The sequence below is a fragment of the Pelodiscus sinensis genome, chromosome 23 (assembly GCF_052426305.1).
Source record: "Pelodiscus sinensis isolate ZL-2025 chromosome 23, ASM5242630v1, whole genome shotgun sequence".
NCBI classification, from domain to species: Eukaryota; Metazoa; Chordata; order Testudines; family Trionychidae; genus Pelodiscus; species Pelodiscus sinensis.
This window is the reverse complement of record NC_143074.1, coordinates 2,386,722-2,398,923: the sequence shown is the minus strand read 5'-3', so window position 1 is coordinate 2,398,923 and position 12,202 is coordinate 2,386,722. Positions and strand designations below refer to the sequence as shown.

The window sequence follows — 12,202 nt, the reverse complement described above, 5'->3', positions numbered from 1 at the left end:
GAAGGCCTGCGGGCGGCTGGGAGCAGGCTGTGGTCATTCTCCACTTCTGCTTTTCTGGGCTTTCACCATCTCCTGTTTCCCCCCAGCCTTTCCTGCAGCTTGCATGGCGCTCGGCGGCCCCGGCCCTCCCCGCCAGCCCGTAGTCTCGGCCGGGCGCCAGCCCCCAGAAGCCGGGCGGGGAGCCGCACGAGATGGGCACTCTCCTTGGGCTCTGCAGCCTGGTAAGGGCTAACCCCCTCCCCCGCGCCCTCCCTGCTCAGTAACAAACCTGGTGGTTATTCTTTTCTCCCAGTCTGTCCCGGGCCGGGTGGGGACGCCCTGTGCCCCGGACACATCCCCAGCCCTGACGCCAGGCGGGCCGGGGGCTTCCATGCCCCCAAAGCTGATTTCCTCCCCAGCGTTTGAGTTACATGGATGCTCACAGCGCCTGCCCCCCCCCCCCTACGCATACTCCACTTCCTTGGGCTCAGAGCCCTGCTAGGCGGCTGCCAGGCTGGCTCGCTCATCAAAATACAAGTGTGGGGGAGGATGGGTTGGGGGAAAACCCTTCGGGGTCATCTTCCTACTGCCTAAGGCAGCAGAAATTGACACACCCTCTTGTCTCTTCCTTGCTTTGCCTCCGTCGCCTCTTCCAGCCGCAGGCGGGTGTGTGGCAGGGCTGGGGGCAAACCGGGCAGCACAGGAATCCTGCTTGGCAGGGCAGAGATCCCTGCTTCGGGGGGATCTGGGGGGGTGCGCCAGGGCTGCGCTCTGCCCTCACCCTGTGCAGTCTCCAGAGGGTGGCACCCCAGGTGCTGGGAAGCAGTACCCTTGTCCCCAGATGTTTGAGTCTGAGCTCAGCTCCCCCTGCTCTCTGCGGGGCTGTGGGGTGATTCAATCCTAAATGCTGGTACCCAGCACTTCACATCTGTAGGGCTCCAAGCACTTTCTGATTGAGAGTGTGTCCTTATCCCCATTACCCAGATGGGGAAACTGAGGCCCGGAGAAAGGAAGTGACTTGCCCGAGGTCACCCCGCAGACCTATGGCAGAGCTGATAATTGACTCCAGTGCTCTGTCCACTAGGCCACACTGCCTCTCAAGCAGATCCAGTGCTGCCCCTCTGTATGGCAGTGTGGGGGATTGCCTGAAAGACGGGGGCTTGCTTAGGACTGGTCTGCTGAGTCCAAGGCCAGAAAGGACACGTGGGGACATCTAGTCTGACCTCTTGCATGACGCAGGCCAGAGAGCTGCTGCAAATCGTTGCTAGAGCAGAGGGTTAGAACAACAGCCGCTCTGTCCCCCAAACAGGATGGAGAAAGCCCCTGCAACCCACGGAACATTGGCCAGCGGGCGTGGAGCAGTGTGACTGCCGGCCGCAGCCGCCTTTCACCCTTGGGTGGACGCTGGGTTTTCTTGCTTTGCTTTTGGGGCTTGGGTTGGGTCTGGTTTGGGGTTTTTTTAGGGAACTGTCAACCATGATCTCAAATTTCAATTATCCCAGAGGAGTTTTCAAAATAACCTTTAGAAATCACACGCACACACATACATAAAACACATGCATGCACATACCGCTCACACGCACACAACACACACCACATGTACATGCACACACAACACACACAAACAACACACGTGCATGTGTGCGCGCACAACACACACATTTTGTTTCCACTTTAAACAGCCGTTTGTTTTGAAAACCAACCACCCCAAAGTCGGCGTGGGAAGGAGCTGTGAATGAGACAAGGCAGAAACGACCCAGGAAAGGTGCTTTTGTGCCCAATGTTGGGTTGCAATATGGCGATGGGATACGCCGGGTGCAGCGCCTCCCCGGGCCGTGGATGTTTTCCTCTCTAATCTCTGCGTGTCCCAGTGACGCTCGCCAGCCTGGGCAGGTGGTCGGTGATGTATCCGCCACTACAGCCTAGAGCCTGGAGTTACCGTCCGTCGATTCAATGGCAAATTTGGTTCATTTAAGGTTTTTACTGAATTTGATTCTATGCTCTTTCACACAGCGCCACGCCCCCACCCGCGCGGTGCGCTCTGTCCTGCCGCTGTCTTTTGTGCCCTGGTACGACTGTATCCCTCTGTCCACATGCCACCTCGTTTCTGTGATGCCTGTTCCATCCATAGCCTCCTTTCACACCAGGCGAGACGGTGAACTAGCGTTATTTCGATTTCTCGGGTTCGTATTAAGCACTGAAAATTGCCACTTTTTAGCTGCCTGCTATAAGCTCCTGTGATTGGGCGGGACTGGTTTTTTCATTTGTCTGTTTCTCATCAGCTCTTACCTGCATTTTATCGCTTCCATCCTCCCCTCCTCACCAGGATACAGAGAAGCTCTGGCAATAGACCTTCCCCTAAGGCTGTCTCTGCCTAGTCCAGGGGTTCCCAACCTTTTTTGGTCCCCGTACTCCCTTGGCTTTTAGTGAACCTTCCCGTACCCCCTAGTCAATAGGAAAGGAAATCAATTCCAGACTCTGGAATCCACAACCTTTTTCACTAACTCTGCTACTTTTGGAATATTTCAGTTAGAATAATCTAGTTATTTACCAAATATTCCCCGTATCCCCTGGACGAGCCTCTCGTGCCCCTGGGGGTTCGCGTAGCCCAGGTTGGGAACCTTGCTCTAGTCCATGGCAGCTTTCCCCAGCCCTCCGTTCCAAAACTGCTCTACGCCCCTTTGTTTGAAGTGCCAGCACCCTGCTTCCCTTCTGGAAGGGGGAGCCCAGCCTGTGGGGGCGCCTGCCCCACGCGGGCCGGAAGGGGGTAAAGCAGGCTGGAGGGAGCCTGTGCGGAGCGCTCGGCCGGAGGGGAGCTTTTAGGGGTTGCTGGAGAGTACTGGGCAGGGCCTGGGTCCCCCCTTGCACTGTGTCTGGCCGCCATTGGTGGGTGGCTGGGCCCTGGCCCCAGCGGCAGGTGCCAGACTTCGGCCGGCCGATACCCCCGGCAGGGGGCGAGAGACCAGAGCGGCGGGCGCTGCTGGAGGGCAGTGTCCAGAAGGGGCCACACGGGGCCGGAGCAGGACTGTGGACGGGGCGCCGGTCGCCCAAAGGAGGTGCCCTGCTCATGGCAGGTCTAATGCCCTGGTGCTACGGGCGGGAGCGAGCCATGGTGAGTCCTGCCCCATGACACTCCCCGGTTCCTAACCCCTCCACCCTGCCCCACTGGTCTCCCCAGGCACTGAGACCCAGCGGTTCCGCCTGTCTGCCCGGCCCTGCACACAGAACTGGAAGCATCTCAGGGATCGGGGGTTCGGTCTCTTTCCTAGCAGCCTCTCCCCGGCCATCCCTGGGGCAAGGGTACCCACGTGGACCACGACCGCTGGGTCCTCCCCAGCACTGCCACAGGCCTGTCTAGATCAGCGGGTTTCAAACAACGGGGCGCGACCCACGCTGGGGGGTGGAATGTCGGGCGCTGGGCCCCCTGGCTGCAGGGGGATCAGGTGACCGGGGCGGGTACTGAGGCAGCCCCCTGCCTGTCCTGCACCGCAGGCTGTGCTGGGCCCCAGAGGCGGCCGGCAGCAGGCCCGGCTCCTAGGTGGGTGTGGGGAGCACACAGGCCTCCGTGCACTGCCCCTGCCCTGCGCACCAGCTCCGCCCTCCCACTGGCTGGGAACCTGCTGCTGGGCACAGCATGGGCTGCGGGGCCAGGCGAGGCAGGAAGCTGCCTTAGCCCCCCCCAGATCCCCGCTGCACTGGGTAAGCCCCTCCGGCCCCAGCCCAAAGCCGGAGCCCCCTCCTGCAGCCCCAAGTTCCTAGCCCCGCCCGCAGTCGCATTCCGGTGGGTTGCAGCGTCAACGATTTTCTTCAACTGGGTCATGAGAAGAAAAGTTTGAAAACTGCTGATTTAGCTGCCTCGAGAGAGCCACAACCCTCGCCCAGCAAGCAGGTCCCCATGGGGTCCTCCCGGCCACCGCAAACCCGGCCGTGTGTCGGATTGAATCCCCCGGACTGACACCACCGCTTCCTAACGACTGGACCCTGCCCCCCGAGAGGTCCCCCAACATCCTCTGGACGGAGGGTCCCGACTGGGGGATCTTTTCCCTCTGCTGCCGTTGGGTGTTCTCCTTCCCTGAGCCTTTCACCCTCCTCAGCAGCACCAGGGCTGTCTGACCGGGGTGGGACCGTTCTACTGTGTCCTAGAAAGTCTCACCCGCGCACCTCCCGGCCTCCCTTAGCTCCTCCACTCCACCCTGGTCTCCAGGGCCCCTACGCGGTCCCTGAGGGCCAGGAGCTCCTTGCCCCATGGGGCAGATGATCAGACATGCTACATTGGGTGCACTAAACTGGCCAGCCCCCACTCTGCTGCTGGGCTTCTGCCTCCTCCCTGTGCTCTGAGAGCTTGTCGTGTCTCGGTGGCTGTTCGTCTGAATGAGGTGGCTTTGGGGTTAAAGAAGTTTAAAGAAATGAAACGTGAAGTGCATCTCGCCCCTCAGACGGCTCCGAAGTGCCCTGTGCGCCCGCCCGCTGTCCCTCCCTTCGGCTGGAGAGCCCCACACTGCCTTGGGGACCCTCCCTGGGTTGCCTTCCTCCCCCTGCTTTAGAAACAACCTCCCGCCACGAGGTGGGCTGCTCCCAGCTTTGGAATTCATCCCGGCCATGCCCAGGCTGGGGCCCGGACTCTTCCTGCCGCCTGAGCTCCCCAGCCCATCTCACTCGCCGCCGGGGGGGGGATTCCGCAGCAATCCGTGTCCACCCCTGCCTGGCCCCCGTGGCCTGGCCCAGCGTCCCCACCCAGGCCCGACAGGCCTGTGCAGATGCAGACGGGGGGGGGCCCTGACTCAGTGTGGTTCACGGTGCCCACGCCTGTGTCCTGTCGCAGTCTGACTGCAAACAGGATGCCAGGCTCATCTGAGACCCCAGTGACTCATCCCGAAACTGCCGCTCGCTCACACTGGCACCAGCAGCGTCTCGGCTCCCGCCAGCCACAGCCCGCAGCTGCCCTGAGAGACGGGAAGAAGAGCAGGTGTGGGCCCTGGGTAGGGGCAGGGTCTCTGCCCCCCAGTCAGCCCCCCACAAGTCCCAGCTGCCCCATTCTGCTAGGGGCTGGCCAAACACCCACTAGGAGGCAGCCCCTGCTCCAAAGAGCTCCCAGTCTCCACAAAGGGTGAGAGGGGAAACCGAGGCACGGCGCATGGACGCGATCTCCCCGAGGTCACACCACAGAGGCAGAACTAGGCCCCCAGCTCACCAGAGCTCTGGCCCACGCTGCCTCGCAGAGGCTAGTGGCCACATGGGCACGGCCAGCTGGTGGGAATGGCAAGACTCTGGTTGCTGGGGGGGGGCAGTGGCTTTGATCCTGCACACTGGACCCCCTTCCCCCAAAGCAGTCCCCAGGCCTGTGCTCTCTCCACCCCGGGTCTGCTCAGGCCCCGGGGGTCTGGGCTGAAATCTCCTCTACAGAGACGACCGACTGGAGGATTCCCCAGGCCCTGCAGGTCAGATTCCCCGAGGCTGCTGCCCCCACGGCCTTGCCCTTCCTAGAGGCCCAGGGATGGGGCGGCCAAGCAGGCCCACGTCTTGCCCTGGTTAATGCAGACTCTGAGAACGGGGGAGGGCCCAGGGTGCGTGGGAGTCCAGTACTGAGGGGTGTCCCATGCCTGGCGCTAACCTTCCCGCCCCTTCAGGAGAGGCCCCGGGGCTTGTGCGCAAACCAGCCGGCCTCTGCTCTGGCCCCGAGCGGGCGGCTGCCGGGTCAGGGGGCTGGCGCAGGGCCGCAGCGCCACGTGAGCCCCCGGCTCCCTCCCCCACACAAAGGGATTTTCTTCAAGGCTCCACGTCCCCCCCATCCCCTCCTCCAGCCCTCTGGGCCGCGGGGTCCCCAGGTTAAGTGGCAGGAGGAGCCAGCCCCGGCACCTGCTTGGCCTCAGCTCGCTGTGAGTGTCTCACAGCTGCTGGGAATAGGAAGTGCCATGTGGTTCGGGCAACGCCCCTGGCACCCTCTGAGGCCGGCTACAGCGCTGGGTTGGGTGTTTTTTCCTACCCCAATGTGTGTCCTGTTTCCTGTTATCTGTGCACAGCGCCCCTTCCCCCCACTGATGTGTAACCAGATACCACGTGTCTTGCAACCCAAATTCCGCCTCGCTGGGGCGTAATCATCCTGCACCGATCTCCTGAGAACGCTCGCTTAGCCCACGCCCCCGAGAAAGGGAAGGAGCCCCCAGGAAAGCCCCAGGGCAGAACAAACACCAGCTGCCTAGAGCCCCCGTCAGCGGGCTGCCTGCAATGGGCTTCAACACCACTCCTCCTGCCCCAAAGACCCAGTCACCCATGCCCCTGGCTCCAGAGGAGAATCTCCATTGGCAGCGGTGGTACGGGGTCTATGACACACAGTTAGGGGGGGTTAGTCCACCCAGTAGTCAGCATTGGAATGTGGCATGGATGTGCACTTGGAGCAAAGCCACCTTCCTTCCATGGCACTTTTCATACGTGAGGCCGGATATTCCACTCCCCTGGGCGCCTGCTGGGCAGGTCTCATGCGGCTCCAGCCCCCAGTCCAGGGGGAGCTCAAGCCCATTTCCTCAACCCTTTTCTGAGGCAGTGGGCTCCAGCCCACGCCGGTTTATGCAGATGTAGAATCCTAGAATCACAGACGCTAGAACTGGGAGGGGCCTCGAGAGTCAGCGAGTCCAGTCCCCGGCCCCCACGGCAGGACCCAGCACCTAAGCCCCCTTGCTGCAATGTAAGCCCATTGCGTCGTCCCATCCTCAGAGGCCAAGGAGAACAATTGCCCCCCTCCTCCCTGTGACGCCCTTTTAGATACCTGAAAACCGCCATCGGGTCCCCTCTCAGGCGTCTCCTTTCCAAACTAAAGACGCCCAATTCCTTCCGCCGTGCCTCCTAGTGCGTGTTTAACCAAAGTCTCTCAGGTGCAGGACTCCTCATCGCATTCTCTGGAACAGACTAACACGGCTCCCCTGGAGACGCATCCCTTTCCGACAGGTACGTGAGCGCTGGGGATCACCAGGGCACGTCACTGACAGCAGGGTGGGGTGCTCAGGGAAGGTGCAATGAGTGCACTCAGGCGGCCCGGGAGCCTAGGCAGTCACCTAGGGCGCCACTGGCCTGGGCGCCCTGTGATTACTTCACGGCTACTGATGGCCATGCAGGCAGGGGCACCGATCGCGCCTTCCGCCTGGGGCACCAGCGGCTACAGACACTCTCGGGCCACTCCTGAGTGCACTGGGCTGTTTGGAAAACTACCAGGCAGGACATTTTATCCCCACCGGGGGATCACCCTTGGCACCAGAAGGATACAGCTATGATCTTGGGGGGCCCAGCCTCCTCCTTCCCCCATGGCTCACAGGTCTCTCCAGCAGCACCAGGCAAGGACTGAGCTACCCCCTGAGTTGGTGAGGAGGGAGTTGGGTGCTTCTGGTTGTCTGAAGGAATGCAGGCATCGCGCACTCACCATACTGAATCGCAGTGAGAACAGTATCCCGAAGTTATAGCTGCCTGCTGTATCCTGCATAACATCTGTGAGGCAAATGGGGAAAAGTTTCCACCAGGATGGAGAGTGGGAGTCTGCTGAGTTTGAACAGCCTGATACCAGGGCTACTAGAAGAGCTCAGAACAGAGCTGTAAGGCTCAGGGAGACTTGAAAAGACCATATCAGCAGCGAGCCAGAGTAGTGTGTGCTGTGGTAGTGTACTTTGCTGGCCCTGCTGTTCTGTGGCCTGCTAGGAATCATGGTGACTACTGCCCACGTAGGCCTATAACATTCTCAGTGCACCTGGTCATTTTGTTTGTGACTCATCCCGTGAGCTGGGTGACGCTGTTCATTAACGGGTAATTGGTTGCTTTCAGAACTGCTAAGCACTCGGCAGCATAAGTTGTGAACAGAGATAAATTAGGCTCCAAACAACAGAATTTTATTCTGTAACAAAACCAGCGCAAAACCCCCGCAATTTTAAAACAAATCCTTAAGCATTGAATACAGTTGAATAAGTCAATAAAGCAGAACTTATGCTGGGAAAAGAGCATTTTGGATCCACACGGCTGGTGCGTAGGAAGCTGTGACTGTCTTTAGCGTCCGGGGCTGGCGTGTTAGGGGTTCTGGAGCCATGTGGAACATTAAGGGAGGTCCCAGCATAGAGTTCTCAGTGGGCAGCAGAGACAGGCAAACGTAGGAGTGCTGAATCTGCAAGTCCACTGGCGTCTGCAGTATTTCCAGAAGCCCCATCGTGTCTGGTCCATTTCCTTCTCGTTTCCTGCTGCAGTCCTGGCTCTCTCTCCTCCCCAGGCTGTCTGCGTGTTCATCCTCCAGGCCCCGTGCGGATGCTCCAAAGCAGCATTAGCTTGCAGGATCTCACTGAACGTGTCATCAAATCTGCCCCTTTTTCCTCCTCACGTGGCTCAGGGGCTCCACGGATGTGGAGGGAGGAGACCCTGCAGGGCACCGTGACAGCTGCTGCAGGTAAAACACACAGCGCTTTGCCGTCTGTTCATCCGGAGAGTAAAACTTATGTTGCAGCCCTTACGCCCCTTGCTTCCCTAAAGTGCTAGGCCTTCCATTCTCACTTCTGCTTGGGAGTCGCAGCCCGAGCTGTGATGGGCCTGCCCTGCCCAGGGTGGAGGGGAGGTGAAACTGAGGAAGAAACTGCTTGGTTGCATTCTGGTTGTGGAGAGCAACGGAACTGAAAACTGGTCCCATTCCCACCAGCCGATCCCGAGGGTAGCAGAGGCAGAGGGAACACAGCTGCTGGAGCCCAGAAGCACCCCAGGCCTGTATCCCGCTCACCTGTGCATTGCGTCCGTGTCTGCCGAAGTCACTGCTGCGTGGCATGGGAAAGCATCTTACCGCAGAGGAGGAAACAAAGCAGCCCTCCCTTGAGACCTACGGCAGGGATTGCAGAGCAGGAATGGAGGAACGTCCCTCTGCTGTGCCCGCCCGCCCTGAGAGCACCTCCACCTCTTTGGGGGTACAGCTGCCGCGTTAGCACACGTGAACGACTGAAAAGCCAAAAGCTGAGGCCTGCTATTGCAGGGGGCCGTCCCTGTAACTGAAAACTTTTCTGCACACCTGCCTCCGATTCCTTCTGCCCGGGGCTCCCCGCGCTCGACCGGCTGCACTGTGGGGGAGTCAGAAACTGCTCTGGGCTGGCTGTGCAGCTGGGTCCCCCTTTCATCTGTCCCCGTAGTCCTGTTCCTCCTCCTCTCTGTGCACAGCGGGCCTGTGGCGTGTGCTCCCTGGAGGTATCCCCGGCGGTGCGGGCAGGGGCGTCTCGGCTGGTGTGGCACACAGAGCCTTGTCCCAGCAGCAGGTATGTCGCTCAGCTCCGGAATGATGGGCGGCCTGCCTGGCCTGCCACTGCTCTTTGGCTTTCACGCAGCACTGCCGCTAGTCCTGCGCGTAGCCCTGCTGTCCCTGAGCATCTGCTCACTCAGGACCATGTTTCTGTAGCTTGTGTGGAGACCTGCCCCGCCCCTTCTCCCCACAGGCCTGTGAGGTCCCAGACCTCGGGTCTACTCCAGGCAGGAGCACGTCTGGACTGGGGAGCCAGGATGGTGGGGGGCAGTTACAGAGAGCTGCTAGGGGTGCTCGCCTAGCCAGGCCACCGGGAAAAGAAATTTCAAACATTCATGAGGCTTTAAAAGGGCAGGGGAGCTTCGGGTCTATGTGACCCTTGGGCAGTGGAGTTCACAGCTGTGGCCAGGGCGGCCAGCACAGGGCATTGTGGGACAGCTGCTGGAGGACAGTTTAGGGTCAATATAAGTAACACAGTACAATGTGGATGGCCCCGTCCCTACACTGCTCAGGGGGCTGGTGGCACGCACGTTGGTGTAATGGCTGGAAGATGAACGTAAGTGGAGACATCTGCATGGCTAGGTCAGCGTAAGCTGCCTTGTCTTGCCCTAACTTGGCAGCGTAGGCCAAGCCTCTGAGTGTCACAGCCAAACACAGGGCGGCAGGGATTGCTGGGCCCGTGTGCCTGCGACTTATGCAAAACAATCCACTGTGGCTCGCACTCAGCTGTGACCCTGGGAGTCTTCCCAGACCCCAGGATGCTCAAAAGCATCTCACACAGCAGAGACATCCCCCCCCCCCCGCCTTCCTCTTGCATTTCCGCCTCGGAGCACGGCCAGGTGAGACGAGCTGGGGCTGGAGTCCAGATCCCGCCACCCCCATCCCACTTGGCCCCACTTGGCGTTGGTGACGCCTGCTGCCCAGCGAGGGCCGTGCCAAGTCTGCGGGAGCCGCATCGGTGGAAAGTCGCACGCAGCTGCCAGGCGATGCTCCTCGTGTGACTAGACCGACCCCCCCGGGGCGTCCGTCAGGCAGCCGGTGACACACTCGTCTCGCCGACGCGGTCCCTCGTCTGTACCGCGTGAGACGCTCCTGCTGAAACGAAACCAGAATGAAATCGCCTCACTTGTGAGGAGCCTTGAAACGACCCCGCGTCCTCGCCCGGCTCTGCTCGCCTCCGCTGCCTTGCTCACTGTCTCCAGTGCGGCGCAGGGAATGGAGCCGCCCCCACCCCCACCCGCTGCCTGCTCCTCCGCGGGCGCCACCAGCCCCCCGGGGAACGATCACTGGGCTGGGCAAATGCACAGCACCCCACGTAGGAAGGTGTGACGGGCGCGTGCCCTGCGCTGGCCCTTTAAGGGCCAAACCCCAGCCCTGAGGGAGGGCTGCGAGCAAAGCCCCCGCGGAGGCAGATCTGGCTAATGGCCCCGCTGGGGGCTGGGTGAAGAGGGACCCCTGGAGGGCTGACGAGCGGTAGGGACCTGACTGCCTGGGAAGCAGGAGGCTTCCTGGAGGTAGAGCAGGGCTGGGGAAGGCAGGCAGGGCTGGGGAGACTCTGGCCAAGCAAGCGCCCAGGCTGCAGGGCCTGAAGCTACTGGGGCTGCAAGGGGCAGCCATGGTGGGCAGGGGCAGCAGGTCCACCCCCTTGGCCAGTGCTGAGTGGCCGTTACAGACGGCGGTTTGCCCCTGAGGCAGGGGCTAGATGGAGACTGGCCGTGGGTCACTGAGGCACGGTGGGTCCAGGGAGGCGGGGGGAGAACAGGACGCCCTGGGGAGGGGAGGACGCTGGAGGGCACGCAGGATAAACAGCCACCCCCAGAAGGGGGCTCAGACACTGGCGTGGGCGCTGCCAGGGGGCCGTGTCCTGAAGGGGGCGCTGTGGACAAAGAGACACGGGGGGAGACACCAGCTACAGCAGGGTTCCCAGCCTGGGCTACGTGTACCCCCAGGGGTATGAGAGGCTCATCAAGAGGGTCTGGGGAATAGTTGGTAAATAACTAGATTCTCCTAACTGAAATATTCCAAAAGTAGTCGTGTGAGTGAAAACAGCTGTGGATTCCAGAGTCTGGAATTGATTTCCTTTCCTATTGACTGGGGGGTACGGGAAGGTTCACTAAAGCCAAGGGGGCATGGGGACCGATAAAGGTTGGGAACCCCTGAGCTAGAGCTAGCAAACCAAACCAGCCAATTCCCAGGATGGCCGGCTGAGGGCGCCATGGTGCTGAGCCAGCCCCATGATACACGTGGGAAGTGCTTTAAAGACTAACAAGATGGTTTATTAGATGATGAGCTTTCGTGGGCCAGACCCACTTCCTCAGATCAAATAGTGGAAGAAAATTGGCACGACCAATTGATGTGAGGAAGTGGGTCTGGCCCACGAAAGCTCATCACCTAATAAACCATCTCGTTAGCACTTTTTGCCCCAAAGCAGCCCTGCCAGTGTAGATGCTTTTTTGCGCAAATACTTTTAATGGAAACACTTTTCCGTTACAAGTATTTGCGCAAAATGATGCCAGTGTAGACGCAGCCAAGGGGTCTTGTGCAAGAACATCTCCACCGGCCATGTGCTTTTGCGCAAGAGCATCCGTGCCAGTGTGGACGCTCTGCGGAAGAACGGCTGTTCCTGAGCAAGAACCCGCCTGTGGAGACATAGCCCTTGTGTGCTCCAGGTGCAGGGGGCTGGAGTACCCCCACAGGCTCCCTAATACTGGGAGGGGAGCCCTGAGCCTTGGGGGGCAGATCCAAGCAAGCTGGGGGCTGCATCCGGCTCCCGGGCCTGAGGTTCCGCACCCCGTGGCTAGGTAATACCTACTCCTGCCTTGAGTGCATGGGCCTGGCCTAGCTGTCACCTCAGGGTTCCTTCCAGTCCTACGAGTCTCTGATTTTAGGGGGCTCTGTCTTCACGACCTGCCAGCGAGCCGGCCCCCGTTCTCAGGCCTGACAAGTGGGCCCTGCCCTGGCCCAGGGTCTCACTCG

The 12,202-nt window shown here is 60.5% G+C and overlaps 1 protein-coding gene across 3 annotated transcripts in view; it reads left to right on the top strand.

Moving 5' to 3' along the window:
• Positions 1–81: 81 nt before the first annotated feature.
• The window catches only part of ABCA2 (ATP binding cassette subfamily A member 2), a 118,088-nt gene continuing 105,967 nt past the window's right edge, over positions 82–12,202 (top strand). Inside the window, exons 1-5 of one of the 3 annotated variants that reach the window (XM_089772955.1) lie at positions 82–221; positions 1,662–2,162; positions 6,849–6,921; positions 8,222–8,395; positions 8,642–9,242. The gene's annotated coding sequence lies outside the window, so the exon portion shown is untranslated. Of the gene's footprint in view, positions 222–1,661; positions 6,922–8,221; positions 8,396–8,641; positions 9,243–12,202 lie in introns of all 3 variants that reach the window. The other 2 variants (XM_089772954.1, XM_089772956.1) reach the window with 2 other exon arrangements.